Source organism: Abramis brama (genome assembly GCF_963993115.1).
Source record: "Abramis brama genome assembly, chromosome: 6".
Classification (NCBI taxonomy): Eukaryota; Metazoa; Chordata; class Actinopteri; order Cypriniformes; family Leuciscidae; genus Abramis; species Abramis brama.
This window is the reverse complement of record NC_139968.1, coordinates 40,430,791-40,451,663: the sequence shown is the minus strand read 5'-3', so window position 1 is coordinate 40,451,663 and position 20,873 is coordinate 40,430,791. Positions and strand designations below refer to the sequence as shown.

General features: G+C 38.5%; 1 protein-coding gene and 1 long non-coding RNA gene across 5 annotated transcripts in view; one reads left to right on the top strand and one right to left on the bottom strand.

The window, feature by feature from the left end:
* LOC311084241 overlaps positions 1-20,873 on the bottom strand; it is a 529,672-nt gene that overhangs the window by 476,052 nt on the left and 32,747 nt on the right. The gene's annotated exons all lie outside the window — the stretch shown is intronic.
* LOC311084236 (uncharacterized protein) overlaps positions 10,607-20,873 on the top strand; it is a 36,330-nt gene continuing 26,063 nt past the window's right edge. The window contains exons 1-2 of the mRNA XM_084116160.1: positions 10,607-10,744; positions 12,202-12,501. The gene's annotated coding sequence lies outside the window, so the exon portion shown is untranslated. The remainder of the gene's footprint in view (positions 10,745-12,201; positions 12,502-20,873) is intronic.

The window sequence follows — 20,873 nt, the reverse complement described above, 5'->3', positions numbered from 1 at the left end:
TTGTATTAACTCATAAAACTAACTCTGTTACATTTTCTGTTTGCAGATTTACTGCAAGAAAAATATACAATACCATTTAAAGTTCGTGTTACAGATCACATGCAGCAGCACATTTATTTTTCTTGTTTATTATTACGGCAAGGATCTCACAGTGTTTATTTTTTTAAATGTATTTTATTAAGAACAAAACATAATGTACATACAGGAGTACATATATAACGATACATGTCAGGGGTAAACAAAAGGGGAAAAAGGAAGAAAGAAAGAGAAAAAGAAAGGCATTTTACAGAAAAAAAACTTGTACCTATTAAACTGCTGTGTAGTTTTCCTTGCTTTTAAGTTTTTACTTTTGGATATTGTTTCTAAATATATTTTAATATCAATTTTAAATTGTTCAAAATTTTGCTTTTTTAATTCCATTTGACTTTATGAATATAGTGACTTTATTATGACTACATAAGAGTCTATGAAAGTAATGCTTGTTTGAGGAAATTTGCAAGTTTAATGGGTATTTTGTTGATATCATAATAACATTTTAATATGAACTCTATACCACCTTTTTGAAATATAAAGGCACTGTATACCATATAATTTTTGTAAAGAAATTGGAGCCATTTCATTTTAATATCATGTTAGAGGTCTTAAAATCCCAAACATTCAATGCTCCTTCAATTTTTGACCTACAAATATTTATTTTTTAATATAGTGTGATTTGCTCTTCCAAATAAATTTCAAAAGTTTGGTGTCTATCACTTTAATTAACGAGGGGGATACATCTAACACTTGAACACTATAAACCAAACTAGACAAACCCTCAGCTTTAACCAGTAACACACGACCAGCTAAAGCGATATCTCTCATTAGCCAATAATTCAGTTTCTTTTCAAATGACTGAATGATAGGAGTAAAGTTGAACTCATTCCTGACTTCTTTACTTTTAGATATCTTGATACCTACATTTTTGACAACTTTTTTCTCGGGAATATTGCATACTGCTGTAAAGTTACAGGAACCTAGAACCATAACCTCAGGTTTATTAACTCAGTTACTTGTTTTTATTTCCCTTTTAAGGGAACACCTCTGCGTGATTGCGTCATGAAGCACTCGTAATATCAGTCCAATGGCGTGACAAGACGTCATAGGCGGGTGACGTCATTGACCAGGAAACTATAAAGCACCCCTGAACCAAACAATGTCAGCTTCTGTGTCTTCACAAGCATTCTATGTGAAATCGTTCTGTCTATCTGATGTGTGTTTGTCTCTCAATATATATATATATATATATATAAATGAGCAAGCAGCAGTTTAAGCAGTGTGTTACTCCCTGCCCTCGTTTTCTCACGGGTGGGGATACACACGAGCTTTGTGTGATGTGTTTGGGACCGGAGCATGCTCAGGCAGCTCTCGAGGGGGCTGGCTGCGAGCATTGTGAGAGGCTGGCAATGAAAACTCTCCGGTCCCGCCGAGCACTCTTTGAGGAGGGTGCTTCGGCGAGCGTTCCTCAGGGCTCGGGTCCCACTGGGGTTCGCAGATGGATCTAACGGCGGGGCTAGAAACGGGAGATCCCCTATCTCTTCCTTTACCCGTTGGATCTGACACTTCAGTTCGCGAGTCAGAAGCACGCGCGGCGGTTTCTTCTGCTCGCGCTGAAGTGCAGGTGCAGCAACAGTCCAGTTCCGAGGAACTGGATGTTGTAAACCTGGAAATAGATGAAAATGAAAGTTTTTCACCACCACAAGCACGCACACACACACAAGAGGAGCTTTTGGAGGCTGTCACTCGCGCTGTTGCTAGATTAAATTTAGATTGGCCAGCCGATGAGCAGGAAGCCCGTCAGTCAAAAAGCAAATTAGATGAACGCTTTCTGCCATCCAGATCACAACCTCCAAAGCGGGGCTTACCGTTCTTTACTGACCTCCACACTGAGGTGTCGAAGTCATGGATTAGACCGGTATCATTTAGAGTATTTAACCCAGCAACATCTGAATACTCAAATATAATGGGTTTAAAAGAACATGGTTATGCGGCGATGCCTCAGGTGGAAGAGACGCTTGCGAGCTATCTCTCCCCTGAGTCTGCATCGTCGCTGAAAGCCTCGCAGCTGCCCACTAAGCCAGTAAAAACAACATCGGTTTTAGTGGGTAGGGCATACTCGGCAGCAGGTCAGGCGGCCGCCAGTTTACATACTATGGCGGTCTTACAGGCATATCAGGCGGACCTGCTAAAAGACATAGAGATGATGAGTGTGAAGAAGTAGGGAGAGAAACAGTAGTGGAGATCAGGAGGGCAGCTTATTTGTCTCGAAATCTATCGGCCGCTCTATGGCAGCCACGGAGAGGTATCTTTGGTTGAATTTATCTGACATCAAGAAAAGAGATAAAAAATTCTTGTTAGATGCTCCTGTCTCCCCTGCCGGCCTTTTTGGTGACTCAGTAAACTCAGTCGTCGATAGGTTTCAAGAAGCAAAAAAGCAGGCAGCGCGCCGGGACGTGGTTCGGCTGTTATTGATAGCTCCGTTCTGGCCGGGCCGAGTGTGGCTGTCAGACATTGTGTCCCTCCTCCGTGGGAAATTCCGGTCAGGAGGGACCTTCTCTCCCAGGCGTCAGGGTCGGTGTTGCACCCGCGTCCGGAACTGTGGAAACTGTGGGCCTGGCCTCTGAGGGGGTTCAGCTCATAGATTCAGGTCTTTCTACTGAGGTAGTGGAGACCATGTTGCACTCCAGATCTCCTTCTACGAGGAGGCTTTATGCCCTAAAATGGAGAGTTTTCGTTGCGTGGTGTACTATTAAAAGAATCGGGGGTTTACAAGCACTGTCGGTTGCTCCCTCGTATCTTGAGTTTGCGCCTGGTATGGTGAAAGCGGTCTTGTTTCCAAGAGAAGGATATGTGCCTAAGGTCCCCACTAACGTGGCGGGTCCGATAATGTTGCAGGCCTTTTCTCAATATTACTATTTCTCTTATCATCTATTAATCTCAATTTATTTGTAATGACTTTTTATATTAATTTGTTGGCATTTACTTTTTTTTTTTTTTTTTTGGTGGCTCATTTCCACCCTAGGAGATAATTTGAGAAGAAACGGCAACATATTTTCTCATTAATACTCAAAGTGTCAAATGTGAGTGTTAGTCGTGATAAATTCTGATGATTACCAAATATTGTGTTGCTTACTCTATATTAGTTAATATAATTCGCATTGCTTTCCTTTTTTTTTTTTCTTTTTTTTTTTTTTTTACAATCTTTTCTTTATTTGATTGTGGACTTTAGAAATGACTTCTAATCACACTGAAAGGTTCTCACATGTCTTGTAGTGTTATTATTGTACAGATCAGATGTCTCTAATACCGAAGCTCCTCTACTGGCTGAACATGACATATTTCTCTCAGATAAGACAATAATACTGCTGTCCACTTGCCATATGTATTTGCTTGCCTTTATCAATAAAGTTTTCTCACTCTGAGGTTCAAGAGTCTCTCCATGTTTTATTACATTATGTTGAGCGCCCCCTGGAGGAATATAAACTGTATGTATTTTTAACAATTTCTGCACTACTCCACATTGGCTAAAAAAACGACATTATTTTAAACATTGGGTCTCATTCACTAAGCATGTGTACGCACAAATTTGTGTGTGAAATGTACGTATGAATGATTTTAAGAACAAATCACACTTCACCACAAATACTAAAAGTGTATGAACATTTACGTCTGCAAATGCCTTATATGGAGATGGTTTGGAAGTGTTTTATGCAAATGACTAAAATGTACATTTCCTGAAGAAAATGTGAGTGGTGCTTGCAGTGGCCAAACTCAGCACTCAGTTGCTAGGGTGTTTCTAGAGGGTTGCTAAGGTGTTCTGGGTGGTTGCTTGGTTGTTGCTAGGGTATTATGGGTGGTTGGTATGGTGTTGATAGGTGATTCCTATGGTATCCTTGGTGGTTGCTAGGGTGTTACTAGGCTGTTGCTAAGGTGTTTTGGGTGGTTGCTAAGGTATTCTGGGTGGTTGATATGGTGTTGCTATGTGTATGCTATGGTGTTATTAGGTGATTGCTATGGTGTTCTGGGCGGTTGCTAGGCAGTTGCTACAGTATTTTGGGTGGTTGCTAGGGCATTGCTAGGGTGTTCTGGGAGGTTGCTAGGGGGATGCTAGACGGTTTATAGTTGTCACAGATGGTTACTATCAGGGATGTAGTGGAGGCTAAACGCACATAAACGCCGTTTACGCACCTCCCAAAATTCGGAAATAGCGTTTGCCCACCTCCAAAGTGCATTTATCCACCTCTTAATTTCACGTTATTTGAGCGGACTTTGTTTTTCCAGTGCGTTATCGCCGATCGGTACATGATTCGAGCATTTGAGCCGCTAACGACAGAGCAGAACGCGTAGCACAAACACGGAGCAGAGAGCGCAGCGCGCCGACACACACACACGCACACACGCACACGCACACGGACGGACGGAACAAAGAGAACGGCGCACACACGTAGCAGAAAACACACGCTCGTGAAGTTACTAAACAAGCTGCGCGAGAATGAAACTTGATCGCAGCCGCAACAGGAAATCATTAAAAAAATGCAAAAAAGGGATTTTTTAATTTCATTACAGGCAGCTGGTTTAATGTAGGGACCATGTCAAAACCCAACTGTAGGCCTACAAGAGATTCAGAGGGAGTCAAGCCTGCACCAGGTTTAAGACTTTTCCCTCTACAGGGAAACACTGATCCACATTTTTCTGATAGACCAAAAAATTAATCAATTAATTGAGGAAATATTCAACAGATTAATCGACTATGAAAATAATCCCAAATCACTAATCATTATGCACAAGTGCATTGCATTGGAAGCCCTGGATATAAGCCTCCCTCTCGATCTCTCATAAATATTTTTGATCTCTCGGTTTTGTCATTTAGTAAACTTTATAGATTTCAACCATATTATTCCTTTTTGAGTCTCTTTAACAAGAACTTAGATTAATGTATGAATTGAATAGTGATTGTGTGACCTATGATGAGGGAACAACCAGTGATACCCTTGGTAGTACCATCAAATGATAGCCTATAGCGATGTCATCAGGATACACGTCGTGGTCCACCAGAATTTATAGTTTACCCACCTCTTTTTTTACCACTACACCACTGGTTATTATGGATTTTTTATAGACTTCTTAGCATGTTATTAACATGTTTTAACACTTACTTAGAGCTCTTGGTGTATATCAGCATCCTGTGATTACCTACGTGATAAACCTTGTGCATGCGGTCGCTCATATAGAATCCTCCAAATTCACCAAGATAAGAATGAAGTTAAGAACAAGTTTGTGAATAAAGTGTTATTGAATGACACCCATTATTTCTAAAAATGTACATTATTATCAAGGTAATTCTTCCTGTATTTATTAAATTGTGTATATCTGCAAGATTTTCTAATGCAATCTTGTATACATTATGTATGAAGTTACTGCATGTAATCGACCAGTCTCTGTTATCCCGTTTCCATCTTAACGCTGCTGGTTCTCGTGCCGGAGCTGGACTCGCGTTCGACGATGAGCTGCTAACTTCAGACTGCCGTCATGCATTTCGCTCATAACCTAAAGATGCTGTGACTGACTCCATAATCTGGCCATAAACAAACTGTGCTCTGCGGACATATTTTATGTGTTTGTGTTTAGATTTAGTATCTTACCCAATAAAATGTTTTATTTTATGCAAGGCATCAGGTGTTTCCATGACGTGAAAAGACTGAAGCAACACTCGTTTAGGTTGTGTCCCTGTATGCTTTGCATAAAAAGAAATGATTTACAACAAAGTAATGATGTTATAGATAAAATAAAATGTACACAAACCTGTATTTTACTGAAGATATGCACCAATTCAACGAATCAAACATTCTACATTTTGTTACGGAACTTCTGAAGTTTTCAATATGGAAAAAAACATTGGTGGTTCTGCTGGGCCCTTATCGTCCTAACTACAGCACTCGTGGGATGTGTGTAGGAACACTAACAAGGGCGATAAAGACTGCAGTCTCTAACATCAGTCACCAAGTCGCCTCGAGACCAGGGGCTTTACTTTCACAGCTCTTACTAACTTGCCTCCATTACACTCTTCTGCTGGATGTTTGTCGTCTCTGTGTGTGCTCTGTGCCCAGTGCGAGCATTTTAATCGCACTCTAAATGAGCTGCTACGAACACTTCCTCTCGAGACCAAAAGACGGTGGCCTGAACATCTAGCCGAGCTGGTCTATGCGTACAACGTTACCCCGTATTCGACAACAGGGTATTCTTCTTTCTATCTGTGGTTCGGATTAGACCCTCATTTGCCTGTGGATGCACTGTTGGGACGAGAATCGGGGGCTAAGCCGACTCATGACTGGTTAGTGGTGCATCAGAGATGGCTTAAAGAGGCTCATGAACGTGCCAAGGTCTATGCTGTGAAAAACGCAGCAGAGCTAATTGAGCATTCTCAGGATAAAATGTATTGTCCATCCATTGAGGTTGGCCAGATTGTTTACCTGAGGAATCGACCACTGGGAAGGAATAAAATCCAGGATGCATTCGACCCAATACCGGGTGATAGAGATTCAAGGGCCCAGTCATTCGGTGGAGCCTGTGAAAAGAGGGCCCATCAAAAGAGTGAATTGGGTGGATCTCAGACCCTGTGTGTACGTCTGTACTCCAGTGGCTCGCAAGGGGAATGTTGAGCCTAATGTGGAAGTGGATGAGGCTTCAACAGTGGAGGTGGACAATGAGGGTATGGAGCAGGGTGTAGTGCTCAAGGAATGTACTGGCCCAAGTGTGGTTGAAAGTTTTGTACGGAATGAAACGTAAGCTGAAAACGAGATGAAAGCTTCAGAGGCGTCTCCTTATGATCCCGAGGTTCCGGCTGGAATAGAACTTGGGGGAGGGTTTCAGGAGGTAGGTGGGGTTTCTAGTTTGCCCACACTTCGAAGGAGTACCAGATCTAATGTGGTCAACATTCAAATCCACACCATGAGCCTAGATCTACGAAAGCCCTGATCCGCAAGATAAAAAAAAAGAAAGAAATCTTATCTCGTTATTTCGAGATAAAGTCGTTATTTCGAAATAAATATTTCGTTATTTCAACAAAATATCTAGTTATTTCTACATAAGTCGTTATTTCAACATAAAACATTATTTCGACCAAAAATATTTCGTTATTTCGACAAAATATTTCATTTTTTCGACAAAATATCTCGTTATTTCGACATAAGTCGTTATTTCAACATCATGAGTCGTTATTTCGACATAATATCTCGTTATTTCGTCATAAGTTGTATTTTCAACAAATATTTCGTTATTTCGACATAATAAGGGGACATTCTAATATGCATTAAGCCACATTTAGCGTTCATATAATGGTTTTCTATGGGAGGAAAATGCTTACCGTGAAATTAAATGTATTGCGTTCATATTCTGGACTCATCTGATTTTTTGTAGTATACTTTATTATGATTTTGGTATCATAATGATTAATAAATGCACGCACAATTATCTTGATAAATGTTGCAGATATGTTTTAGGCAACTATCCACAAACAAATTGCTTTCAACTTATGTGTCAACTTATATAACAGTATGTGTGCAAAATTCAGAATTCAACGAATGTGCAGCAATTTGTACAAATAGAGACATTTTTGTTAATAACATGTTTTATTTTGTATAGTGATCATAATTTGCGCATGCAACAAAGAAGATGTACAGGTGACACACATGCATCTACATATTAAAGTAATAAAACAATCGTAAATAAATCTAGGTTAGGGTTAGAAAGGGTTAAATAAACAGTATAGGGCCAATGGTTACTGAAGCCATAGTTTTCAAGGCACAGATCAGGGAGTAGCACTCATAGCTTTTCTCAAGGATGGCTCGAGCATTGGGATGTTAGACATGTTCATAAGCGTCTGAAGACTATCGCCCCATGGCCTTCAGTGTAGAGACAGGAGTGGAGGAAGCTGCAGTTGTAGAAGCCGCTTTTAGTAGAGAAGGCTGTTGCCCAGCCCTGTTGGTTTGTGTAAACCTTGTGTATGGTTACTTCATAATGAATTGATAAAGCAGACCGACAAAAACACATAGTGATAAAGCATAAGAAAGATGGTTTCACCTATCTTGATTGAAAAGCAGTATGCAGTGAAGCTGACAATCAGGCAGACTGAAGCTGCGTTTAAGTAAAGTGCCCTGTTTAAGTGTTGCCAATTGAGAGCATAGGAATCGGATCAGATGATATGGGCGGGGTTGGAATTTAGCCAATCAGCTGATAGCGGAGCTTGACTATGAGGCCTGTCCGAACAAACTTTCTGTTTTAAGGCACTTAAACTTCTGTGTTTCTCTGGTTCTCTGGCCTCAACCACAGCATGAACCCTTTCAGCGGTCGGTCAATCCCCTTTTCAGAAAGCAGCATTCCCATTAACATTACGTCGCTGTGGCGGAAACCCAACAAATGTCCAAATTTTGTCAATTTCATATTTTTTCACAAATCGATGCTAGTGGTCAGTCCCCACGTGGTTCTGTTATTTTTACAAATTTTTAACCAATCTAAAGTGTTGAAAATAGCTTGAGAGCAAATGTCTTAACTCCATTGGACACTTCAACTGTCTGAGAATTCTCGTAACTCCACCTCTTCTTCACTCGCGGCATTTTGTCTCCTCAGGAGTGAAAGTCGCAACTCGCAACGATTAAGAAATCCTCGTTGAGCAACATGTAAAGCAAGCCTTAACTCTGATTTTATCTGTGTTAAACTATTATATCAGTTATTGATGTATTTTAAATGTCTGCTTATTACTAGGCTTATTATTACAAGGCTTATTATATGTGTGCATTGAAGTTTTAAAATGTATCTAATATAATACTTGAATTGAATTAAATGTTTTGGATACCAGCATTAAATTATTGTTTTAATTATTATTTTACTGACTCGAAGATGGCACTGTGCATGCAAAATACCCCAAGTAGCAGGTTTTATTTATGGGAGAAAAAAGGTCTGTCTACTGGCTCCAAGTAAACCTATCTTTGGAAAACTCTGTCTGTTTTTTTAGATGATAACGAGGAAAAAGAGTTAGGTTAGATACATTTGAGTAGGCCTGTTTTGTTAAAAAAAAAATTGATAGTTGTGATGCTTCAGTGCAGAAGGAAGCCTGTGAGCCACGAAGGTAAAGTTTGCGTGCAGATTAGGCTAATTTCCGTCTATTAGACAGCTTATTCAGCTCATCGTTTTTTGTACTGCTTCACTTATAGCTCTTAAACCTTTAAAAATGGAGTTTAGGAAGATGTATGTAACCACAATCATTAGATTTGAATAGCTCTTAAAGCCTTATCTCTTGTCAAAAGGCTTGACGCGACCGCAGACTTTGATGAACACTGCTGGCAGCAGCGACGTCTGTGTCCGTACCATTCACAGGATTCCGCCCGACAGCGACGATTAGCTTGTTCACAGTGTATTATGTTGAGTGTCAATCCACAGTCTTCGAGCCTCTGCTAGACTGCATGTTGTCTCTGATCATGTGTCTGTTGGTTTGGAGCAAGTATAATAATATCATCAGAGATATTCTCCACTCCCTCAATAATTGTGAGTGCTGACTTCATGGTGGTCTTGTTGGAGATGTTTGTGCGCTAAAATGTTCAATATTTTCAGTGTAGTTTTTCCAGTCCTTGTACCGTCACTGTTGAAATATTATAATATGTTATATAAGCTCATCATTATTTCAGAAAACACTGATCCAGGCCTTCTCAGTTTCTTCAGAAGAAAAGACCAAAAGACTAAATCTAGCAGGTCACCAAATGCTAATTTCTTTAATTAACAATTACATTTACAGGTTACTGTGTGTTCCTTTAACTCTGACTCTTGTTGTAGCAACACAAGCAAAGATTACTTACTGATATCATTTACTGGCTTTTGCGTCAAATTAACCCTGCAATGGTTTTTCTCTTATTTTATCTGTACAAACATCTGTCTGGTTTGATCTATCGGTGGATAAACAGCTTCTGCTGGATGTTTGTCGTCTCTGTGTGTGTCAGCAGTTTGTGGCTGAAGCGTTTCTTCATTTTCTCTCCTGCTAATAAGAGGCTCACAATCTTCCACTCCACACAAAACATCTTTACACTGAAATAAAGTGAATCCATCAACAGTCAAATAAGAGTCACAGGTTAGAGGTCAAATATGATTGACAGCTCACAGCACTAAATAACACACCAGTAGATACAGATATCTAATCCAATATTTCACTCTTCTGCTATTAGTTTTCATTCAGGGCCAGAATTCATTTGAAAATGTAAGATCAGCAGAAGCTTGTTGATTTTCGTGATGTTAAAGGAACACTCCACCGTTTTTTTGAAATAGGGCTTATTCACCTTCTTTCCTACGTTTAGATAGGTAGGCAAATGCATTTTTATCTCAGTGCATGCATTGTTTTAGTTTGACAGGGTCGGCGCTAGCATAGCTTAGCATAATGAATGGAATCCTTTGTTTCCAGCTAGCATGCCCTGAGTAAAAGTGACATAAAAAAAAAAAAAAAAACACCTAATTACTTCTTGTGGCCTGCATATTGAGAACAAGTACAAATAGTGATGCAGATTAACACTAGGCGATTTCCTAGTTCAGTCTTTCAGATCAATCTGAGTGTTTCAGACATTAAGAGTTACTATCGTGGGCTTTTCAGTGAACCGATGAAGAAAATGTTTCTCAAATTAGTTTTGCTCTGTTTGTGTTTGTGGCGTCTGGATGGTGAGTTTTAAATGTGTTTTTCTGGTTTCAGTTGTTTCTGTTCTGATGTGATAAATTACTGGTTAAATTAGTCAGAAAGGATTAAAATTCACTGTTATTCTCGTATCAATTAATGTGTGATTTTACTGAGAGTTAACTCTCTTATTTGAGATTAAAGTCACTTGATTATATAAAACTGTTCAACTATTTCTCATTTTCATTCTTCATCTTTTGTCTTTGAGCTGCTGCAGAATATTAATCACTTCACATTTACATGATTAAAAGTATTTTAGTGAAGCTTCATCAAACCAACATCAAGTGATTTTAAAGCTTTAATCTGTGAAAAACTCTGTTTTTCAGGAGTGTCTGGTAGTGAGCATGACTTTGATGGCGATGTGTTTGTGAAGGAGGGAGATTCAGTCACTCTAAATTCTGATCTTACTGAAATGAAGGATGATGATGTGATTCAGTGGAGGTTTGGTATTAAAAACACTTTAATAGCTGAAATCAATAAACGGTCCGACAGAATCACTGTATATGATGATGTTCTTGATGGGAGATTCAGAGACAGACTGAAGCTGGACAATCAAACTGGATCTCTGACCATCACAAACACCACAACTGAACATACTGGACATTATAAACTACAGATCAACAGTGAGAGCAAGAGGTTCAAGGATTTCAGGCTCAATGTCTTTGGTGAGTTAAATACTTTTTACCCATGTTTTATGTTTTAATCAGGACAAAGATACAGTTAAAAATTCAAACCTCATTTTGCTTTTGGTTTAATGATGATATTCATTTCAAATTTAAATTTCAAACTATTTACTTTTATAAATCATTAATCGTCTTAAATAAAAAAAATAAAAGGTATTATTATTAATCTGTGACGAACCCTGTTTCTGTTTGTGTTGTGTGGTGTGTGTGTGTGTGTGTGTGGTGATTCAGGACTGGAGTCAGTGATGAAGGGAGATTCAGTCACTCTAAACTCTGATCTTACTGAAATGAAGGATGATGATGTGATTCAGTGGTTTGGAGATGAATGGACTTTAATAGCTGAAATCAATGTAACGGTCGACAGAATCACTGTATATGATGATGTTCTTGATGGGAAATTCAGAGACAGACTGAAGCTGGACAATCAAACTGGATCTCTGACCATCACAAACACCACAACTGAACATAAAGGAGGTTATGAACTACAGATCAACAGTGAGAACAAGAGGTTCAAGGATTTCAGGCTCGATGTCTTTGGTGAGTTAAATACTTTTTACCCATGTTTTATGTTTTAATCAGGACAAAGATACAGTTAAAAATGCAAACCTCATTTTGCTTTTGGTGTAATGATGGTATTCATTTCAAATTTAAATTTCAAACTATTTACTTTTATAAATCATTAATCGTCTTAAATAAAAAAAATAAAAGGTATTATTATTAATCTGTGACGAACCCTGTTTCTGTTTGTGTTGTGTGGTGTGTGTGATGATTCAGGACTGGAGTCAGTGATGAAGGGAGATTCAGTCTCTCTAAACTCTGATCTTACTGAAATGAAGGATGATGATGTGATTCAGTGGTGGTTTGGAGATGAAAACACTTTAATAGCTGAAATCAATGTAACGGCCGACAGAATCACTGTATATGATGATGTTCTTGATGGGAGATTCAGAGACAGACTGAAGCTGGACAATCAAACTGGATCTCTGACCATCACAAACACCAGAGCTGAACATACTGGAGATTATAAACTACTGATCAATATTGAGATCAAGATTTTCATTCTCTTTGTCTTCGGTGAGTTCAAAAACGTTTACACCTGTTTTTCAAATGAATTCATACACAATCTTGTTTTTTTGTTATTTTATTCAATTTAGTAAGCCATTATAAAGTGATTTAACAGTATTAATCTTTGCAAACCCTGTTTCTGTTTGTTCTCTGTGTGTTTGACAGATGAAGTGAAGTCAGTGTCAGTGAAGGAGGGAGATTCAGTCTCTCTAAACTCTGATCTTACTGAAATGAAGGATGATGATGTGATTCAGTGGAGGTTTGGTATTAAAAACACTTTAATAGCTGAAATCAATAAACGGTCCGACAGAATCACTGTATATGATGATGTTCTTGATGGGAGATTCAGAGACAGACTGAAGCTGGACAATCAAACTGGATCTCTGACCATCACAAACACCACAACTGAACATGCTGGAGATTATAAACTGATGTTTACAGATCTAATGATGTATTCAGAAGAAAGATTCTCATCAAAATCATTCAGAGTTTCTGTCTTTGGTGAGTAAAGATCATTAGTCTTGTCCTTCAAATGTTCTTATTTTATTAACCATTTGCATATTGAATTGTTGAATCATTTTATAGTTTCAAATGACGGACTGCATAAAAACATACAACCGAATATAAGATTGTTGATTAGATTTGATCATATTTCTGTGTATTCAGAAATATTAGTTGATGTCAGCGCTGATATTAGTGTTTATTGACTGATCTGATCTCAGTTTGATGTGTTTATTCCTCAGACTCTGTCCACTGTTGTGGTCCTACTGAAGCTGTGATCCGATTGGTCCTCTCTGCTCTGGTGGGCGTGGCTACTGTCATTATTGTGGTTTATGAGATCAGATCCAGAAGAGCTGAACGAGATCAAGCACATATTCACACATCAGGTACATGATTGATGATGTCATTTCTCACAAACTGATACTGCATGTATAAATGTATGTCAGATATATTTATGCCTTGATATGTTCATCTTTTTCAGGAAGTATTGAAATCTAAAGCAGAACGCTGAACTTTAAAGGTTCTTCAAGTGTGTTTTCTGTTTTGTGTTTTTGTCATAATACTGAATATTTGAGCTTGATTATTTTGGGACTTTCAAAAAAATGTATCTTATTTGTTAGTCTTTGTTTATATTTCTCTCAGATAGAAAAAAAAAAATGAATGCAGAGACCCACATATCTCACTTTACTACTGCTGTATATTTGCTGTATGTATTTTCTTGCCTTTATCAATAAAGTTTCTCTTTCTGAGGTTCAAGAGTCTCTCCATGTTTTATTACATTTATTAAATCGAGCGCCTCCTGGAGGAATACAGACTTTATATATAGTTTAAAGATTTCAGAAGTGTGGAACATATAAAGCTTTACATTATTAAAATATTATTTAAAACATTATTTGTAAATGTTTATGTCACGGGTCCAGGGCCGAGGACACCCACCACTCCGGAGGAGCTACACCAAAGTACACCAAGAGGCCAGACAACGACGTGATATAAAAGCTTAATTCTTTTTATTGAATGTAAAAACAACTTTAAGGGAATGTCACTGACACAGAACTCCTCGTAGGGGCTGCTCGTTGAAACAGGTCGAAGGAGTCTTTGATGGAGGAAGACTCAGGCCAGCCGCCAGTTGGCCATCTACTTGTACGGAATAGCAGTGTGGGGGGAACGGAGGACGTGAGCTTTTAGGCAAGTAGCAGCAGATGACTGGGTATCTCTGCTCGTGGGACCACAGTGAAGGGGAAGGGGGGACAATTTGCGCTGGGTAGAGGGCAATGACCGTCGAATAGGGTGCAGCAGACCACAGTAGGTGGTGGGCAGGACACAAGGGGCTACAGCTAGGTAGCGGCAGACGGTGGGCTTTCTCTTCTCACAGTACAGCGTCAGATAACTGAGTGTCACCTTTCCTTCACAGGTCAACGGGATTGGACAGAGGACCAGGACCTTCCAATGATGAGTAGCAAACGACAGAATGTGGCGGGCAGAGGGCAGTGACCGTCAGCTAAGGTCCAGCAGACGACAGTAGGTGGTAAGCAGGACACAAGGGACTACCGGTAGATAGCGGCAGACAGTGGGCTTTCTTTTTTCACAGGACAGCATCAGATAACTGAGTGTCACCTTTCTTTCACAGGGTAGCAGCAGTCGGAAAGCAGCGGCAAATAACAGGATCTCTCCGTTCACAGAACAGCAATGGTGAGTACAGAATGTACAGAATCCAGCAGTTAGTAACTGAGTCTTCTCTTACCACAGAACAGCAATGGCAGAATGCAGATCTTCACAACGACACCCAGAGCAGAACTTCTCCTTTCTTTACCACAGCGGCATTGACTGGGACACCTGTACAGAGCTTTACCCACAGCAGTTCAAATTAATTCCTGACGCCCCACCGGGCTAGACGATCCCCGACAAAGATTTCAGAGTGCTGGTAGCATTTAATTTTCCCATACTCGTGCATGCATCAAACCACTTTAAATCTTCACTCGTCAGACACTGCAATGACACACCACTTCACAGTGAAAAGTGTACCTTCACTTCAGCTCGTCGGGGCCGGCAAATCCACTGTTATGATCTTCCAAGGGGGACATCAGTTTTGACGAACGATTCGAAATTCAAAGCCCACTCGTTTCTCTCACACTAACAAACGTCTTTGCTTCTGCTGCTGTCCCACCGCTTTTGCCTCTCTTGCTCTCGTAACTCACACTTAAATCACGACCGCTCTGCCTTCCGTGCCTCTTCAAAATGCCGCTTTTAAATCCCCCGTTGGAGACGCGCGCTCCAATGGCTGCTTGATTAGCCGCTGCAGCTGCCGCTTGTCAATACGGGCGGCCATGACAGGCCGCCGGAACCGGCCTGGTGTCGCACCAGAAGTCTCCCCCCAGGGGAACTCGTTCCGCTCCCCAAAATTCCTATTTGTCACCCGGTGACATTTACATTGTTAGTAGCTCATTAATTTATTTTTGTTCTTCTATCCACAATAATAAACAAACAGCTTCTCCTTTATCCTGAGAAAATACTGATTTGGGACACATTATAATATACTTTGAGATCACAGTGAAATACATAAACACAACATATCAATGCTCCATTTCCTCCAACAGGGAACGATAAAGTCTTTAAATCTCTAGTGTGATTTGTCTCTGTGGTCTCGTCTGAGGAGCAACACCTCCATCTAGTGGCTCACCCTGAACTCACATGTTATCAGGAGTTATTTGCTCAGTCTCTGTAATGAGATCCAGTGACTGTGTCTGTTACTCAAGAAAGCCACTAGATGGCGCTGTGTTCAGTATTATGTGATGAATACTGTGAAACAAGTAATGAAGAATAAAACCACGTTGAATAGTGATGGGCATTCCGGCTCTTTTTCGTGAGCCGGCTCATTTGACTCGGCTCACTGAAAAGAGCCGGCTCTTTTTGACTCACAAACGGCTCTTTAAAAAATATGTTTTAACTCGCTGAAAGTCCACCACACAACTGTGCAACGTGAATATTCACATTTTTAATTGTCCATAACAACCCAAAAACTAGCCTGCTTGCCTTGCACATCTAATTAATGGGCAAAGTTATGTCTGACTATTTTTCTTTTTTTCTTTTTAATGTGGATATTATTGAGCTTGTAGAAGTTTAGCTCTTGCGTTCTTCTGAACATCTTGCGCTGCAATTGCCCGATGTCATTTTTGAGTCATATCAGACCATAATCTGTCTCTCTTTTAAATGCATATTCCACAGTGGTAGTAGGCTACGATTGGCTGTTTTAAAATATAATTAATATCGAAACAAAATAACCCAGGCGGTCTCATCTAAGATAAGTTTAGGCCTCCTCCAATAGTACTGACAGCTGGGCATAGCTTGCAGGTTTGCTTAGTGGCAAACTTTTTTCATTTGATTGGTTCAACCGCCACCCGCCCGAATTTAATTAAAATATTATTTTTCGTCACGTCATCCGCCTGATCCGCGGTTTATCCGCATCTCTAGTGTGTGTGTGTGAGTTAGCTCGGCCCTCCCTCATGCAGTTTAATTGGTTGACATCGCGTGTATGATTGACAGGAACAGAATGTGATGCTGATCAGACAGTCGAAACAAATGTGTGTGCGCCTTTAGGCCTATATAATTATGTTTTTGTTGGTTTTTGAATTAGTCAGTTATTTTAAATACAATTAAAATCATTCATTATTTCATTATTAGCCTACATAATGATTTAATTTCTATAGGCTATATTTTTAAAAATTCTTCAGATATGCGAGCCGGCTCCCGTCGTTCACCTACAAGAGCCGGCTCTTAGATCCGGCTCATTCGCGAACGACCCATCACTAACGTTGAAGTGTTCAGAGAAAATGAACAGACATGTTGAAACTGCACTGAGAAATACTTTATTCAAATCACAGAACAAAACATGATACCAGGAGTGAACTCAAACTAAAAACAGCTCACTGGATATTTTCTCTTTTTCTGACCATTCTCTGTAAACCCTAGAGATGGTTGTGTGTGAAAATCCCAGTAAATCAGCAGTTAATTAAATACTCAGACCAGCTTTATAACGTTATATGTTAACATGTTAACATTGTTGTATGAGGCCTCGATTGCGACAGGCGAGTTACACACAAGTGTTCAGAAACAAGAACATTTCGATTACTTTGTTCTAAACTTAATAACTGACATTAACATCAAACCTTGTGATAACTAGTATTTGGCTAAATGGCTAGAATGTTCGCGTTAAAAAGCTAACGTTACCTTAACTTTACCTTTATATCAAACTCACCACCGATTAGGATACTTTCCAGTTAATGGTAAAACGAATATCTTCACATTTGTAGTGGTGAAACATTTAGAAATACAAATTTTTAAGATTTTGAATACAATTTTACGTCTTACCTGGCTAGTTCTTGCTGGTTCTGCGTGCTCCGTCCTCGAAGTCTCTCTCAGTCAGGATGAAATGGAAAATTCAAGTGTGACGGCTGACGGTTAGATGATTGGTTGCCAGGTGTATATCCTGTGCAATTCGCTCTTTATGTAATTAAGTGTGTAAATTGAAAGCAAAATAATAATAATAATAATAAATCATGGAAATCGATTTGTATCTATTTTACATTGCCTATATTATTGATCATTGGATCGGACTACATCTCCCATCCAAACATTTTAGGCTAGCTATAATAACCTTTGTGATTAGTTGGGTTTGTGACAAAATCTGGCAACCATAAAAAATAAAATAAAAAAAAAAACACCAAAGCAAATTTAAACTTTTTTTTAACTATATGCTAAATGCCTTAATCTATGGGTTACCTTATGAAACGATGTATTATAAAATTCCTAAGCTGAAATAACCTCAATAAACCAAAAAATGTCCTCTATCGGGCGTGTCTGTTGGAATATTACTGTCATCAATTTAACAGGAGTATAAGAATTACTGTAATTATTTTCTTCCCCCCCACCAAAGAAAAGCATAAATTGACAGCAACTTTCCTGTAAATAGTTATACGGTGACAAAGCTGGAAATACAGCAAAAATTATGTAAAAGCTATAAAATTGACAGCAACTTACTGTAAACTGTTTCTACAGTAAACTTTCACTGAAAATACAGCAATAATACTGTGAAAACAACAGAAATCATTTACAGTGTGGATTTGCTTCAATATAAGCTGTTTTTAGACCAACAAGAACATTTTGAGTTCTGAAACTTACAGGATGTTTTTATAGTATAGTATAATGACCTCTTATATGTTAAAAGATCAAGGGAATTTTGATTTCTCATTTCATGACCCCTTTCCTGTGTCAGTTGATGACATCACAGTCCAACACAAATCTGTCTATCTTTCATTTGAATTGGATTTTTTATTTTTATTTTTTTTATTTTTTTTACAAGCATTAAAAAACAAACGTAAGGAAAAAAATTTTTTTGACACACTTAAAGCTGGTTTTATATCTGCATATTGTAAAATGACTTCAAGGACATTTATTATTATATATTGTGTTTTTGACAGGATGATAAACAGGAGGGTCATGTGGTGTATGCGCCGATCGCCAAGAGACAATGATCAAACTTCAAGAACCTGGGCCCGGTTTCCCGATAACGCTCACTCTTAGCGCGCTAAGAAAGCTCGAAAGATATATCTTACTAAAGTTGTTTATGTTCCTAAGTGTGTTCCCCGAACCATACCTTAGGAAGCTGCTTAAGATATACCTTCTTACGTGCGACGTTACCGGGTGCTGTCCGTGGCGATGGTGCTGAATTGTTTGATATCGATGGCTCGAGGATCAATTATTCTCTCGTGCAGGGGCTGTTTATGTGAGAAAGCGGTGATCTTTGTAAATGAAGCACTTCAGAAATAGTTGAAATTGCAATTTATTATGATTATTGGATATTATAAAAAATAATCCAAACTATAATAGCCTATAATAGCCTAGCCTACATATTTTAAAATTGTAACATATATTGCTGCCACAATAACCTTTTCAAAAATGTACGTGCCTTCTTATCTTTTCTTTTCTCTTCTCTTCTCTTCTCTTCTCTTCTCTTCTCTTTCCCATTTTTGTTCGCTGAGGTGGAGCTGCGATGAAATATTGTTTTTGTAAATACTTTCCAGCATTTCAGTAATAAAAGTTTACATCTTGCGTACGGTGCTCAGCAGTGATCAAAAAGGATTTAAACCGTGAATTTTGAATCTCTTGTAAACTCAGAGATGTGGATTCAGACGGCAATTAAATTACCACACGACCTGTTTGTCAAAAAACAGAAGGTACTAATTTGGCCAGGGATTTTTACGCGGGTTGGGTGAGAAAAACACTGATATTATGGATTCGGACGGCACTAAAATCACCGACTTACCCCTGTAAATGTTTAAAATACCGGACGAGCCCATGAGAAACAATATTAGCGTCCGAATAGGACTTAACTGACAGTAGCCTATGCTTTCACTGGCTTTTAAAAGAGCGTTTTAATTAAATTAATAATATTGTATAATAATATAATTAAAAATCTAACAACAATCAGTGTAATGACAATTTTATTCTTTGCATGAAAACACTTGAATTAGCCTAATTTAATACTGTCTGGGTGTATTAAAACTTCAGAATTATATTCATATAGACCTGCAACAGTGATAAGGTAAAGCTAAGAGTGGTCCAGACCAACCTTACGAAAGTGTGACTTACAGAAGATATACTTAGCGTACGAACGTTTCGGGAATCGTGCCATAAGGTTAAGAGAGAGGTTAAGGAATAGGTTAAGAACTACTTAGAGATAAGAACTCTTTGGGAAACCGGGCCCAGACCAGCGGTGTGAGTGCTTTCACAGGAACCACTGAGATTGTTGAAGTGTGATATTCAGTGGCGGACTAATGAAACTCTCTCTTAAAGAATGTAAAAGTAAAGTCACATTTATCAGATTAGAGCTGGGTGATATTAATATTTTGTGACGATACAAACCATCAAGCAGTTGAGATTTGCTATTTTTGCTCTGCATGAGTATACTGTATGTGTGCAAATAAAGTTGGACATGCTTATAAATCCCAATTTATATAAGAAGCTGGCCAATAATAGTTACATTTTGCCAAAAAAATAAAAAAAAATAAAAAAAATCAAGCAGTAAAGATTCGATATACAAAAGTCAAAGCTATTCTTGGTGTCACACCCTTTAAAGATCATATCATGTCTTTATCTGTCAATGTTTTAACAATCATTTTAATAAAGCAAATGCATGATTTACTGTTGTAATATTCATGGTATTGATAGTATGTAAATGACTGATGGTTGTTAATATTTTCTTTAGTTTCATTTTGGGGGGTAAGTAACTAACAACACTGCTAACAAATGAACATTTCTACATTACAATTAAGTGTAAGAAATATGCTCATATTCAGAAAAAAATAGTATGAAAATTAAATTCTATAAAAATTCAATAAAAACAAAATTACATTTTCAACAAATTGAATAATTTTATTTTTCTCATTTGCAGTTGTTTAACAGACCATGACAAATTTCATCAAATAAAACAACATCCCACTAATAACTAGAGCGCCATCTAGTGTCCAAAATAAGACTCTTGAAAAATAATAGCTTTAACTGTAAGTATTACAGTTTAGCTTTAACTATGAATTCACTCACTGGCCACTTTATTATGTAAACCTTGCTAATAGCAGGTTTGACCCTCTTTTTGCCTTCAGAGCTGCCTTAATTCTTCATGGCACAGATTCAACAAAGTGCTGGAAACATTCCTCCAAGATTTTGGTCTGTATTGACATCATGGCATCACACAGTTGCTGCAGATAAAAATAATAATAGTCAAATCCAGCCCTAAACGCCAGATCTTGTCAAAAGATATTTGTTTTGTCTGGTGCAAACCACATTTGGAGGATAAGGACACATGTGAGAATGTTATTTGTTGATTA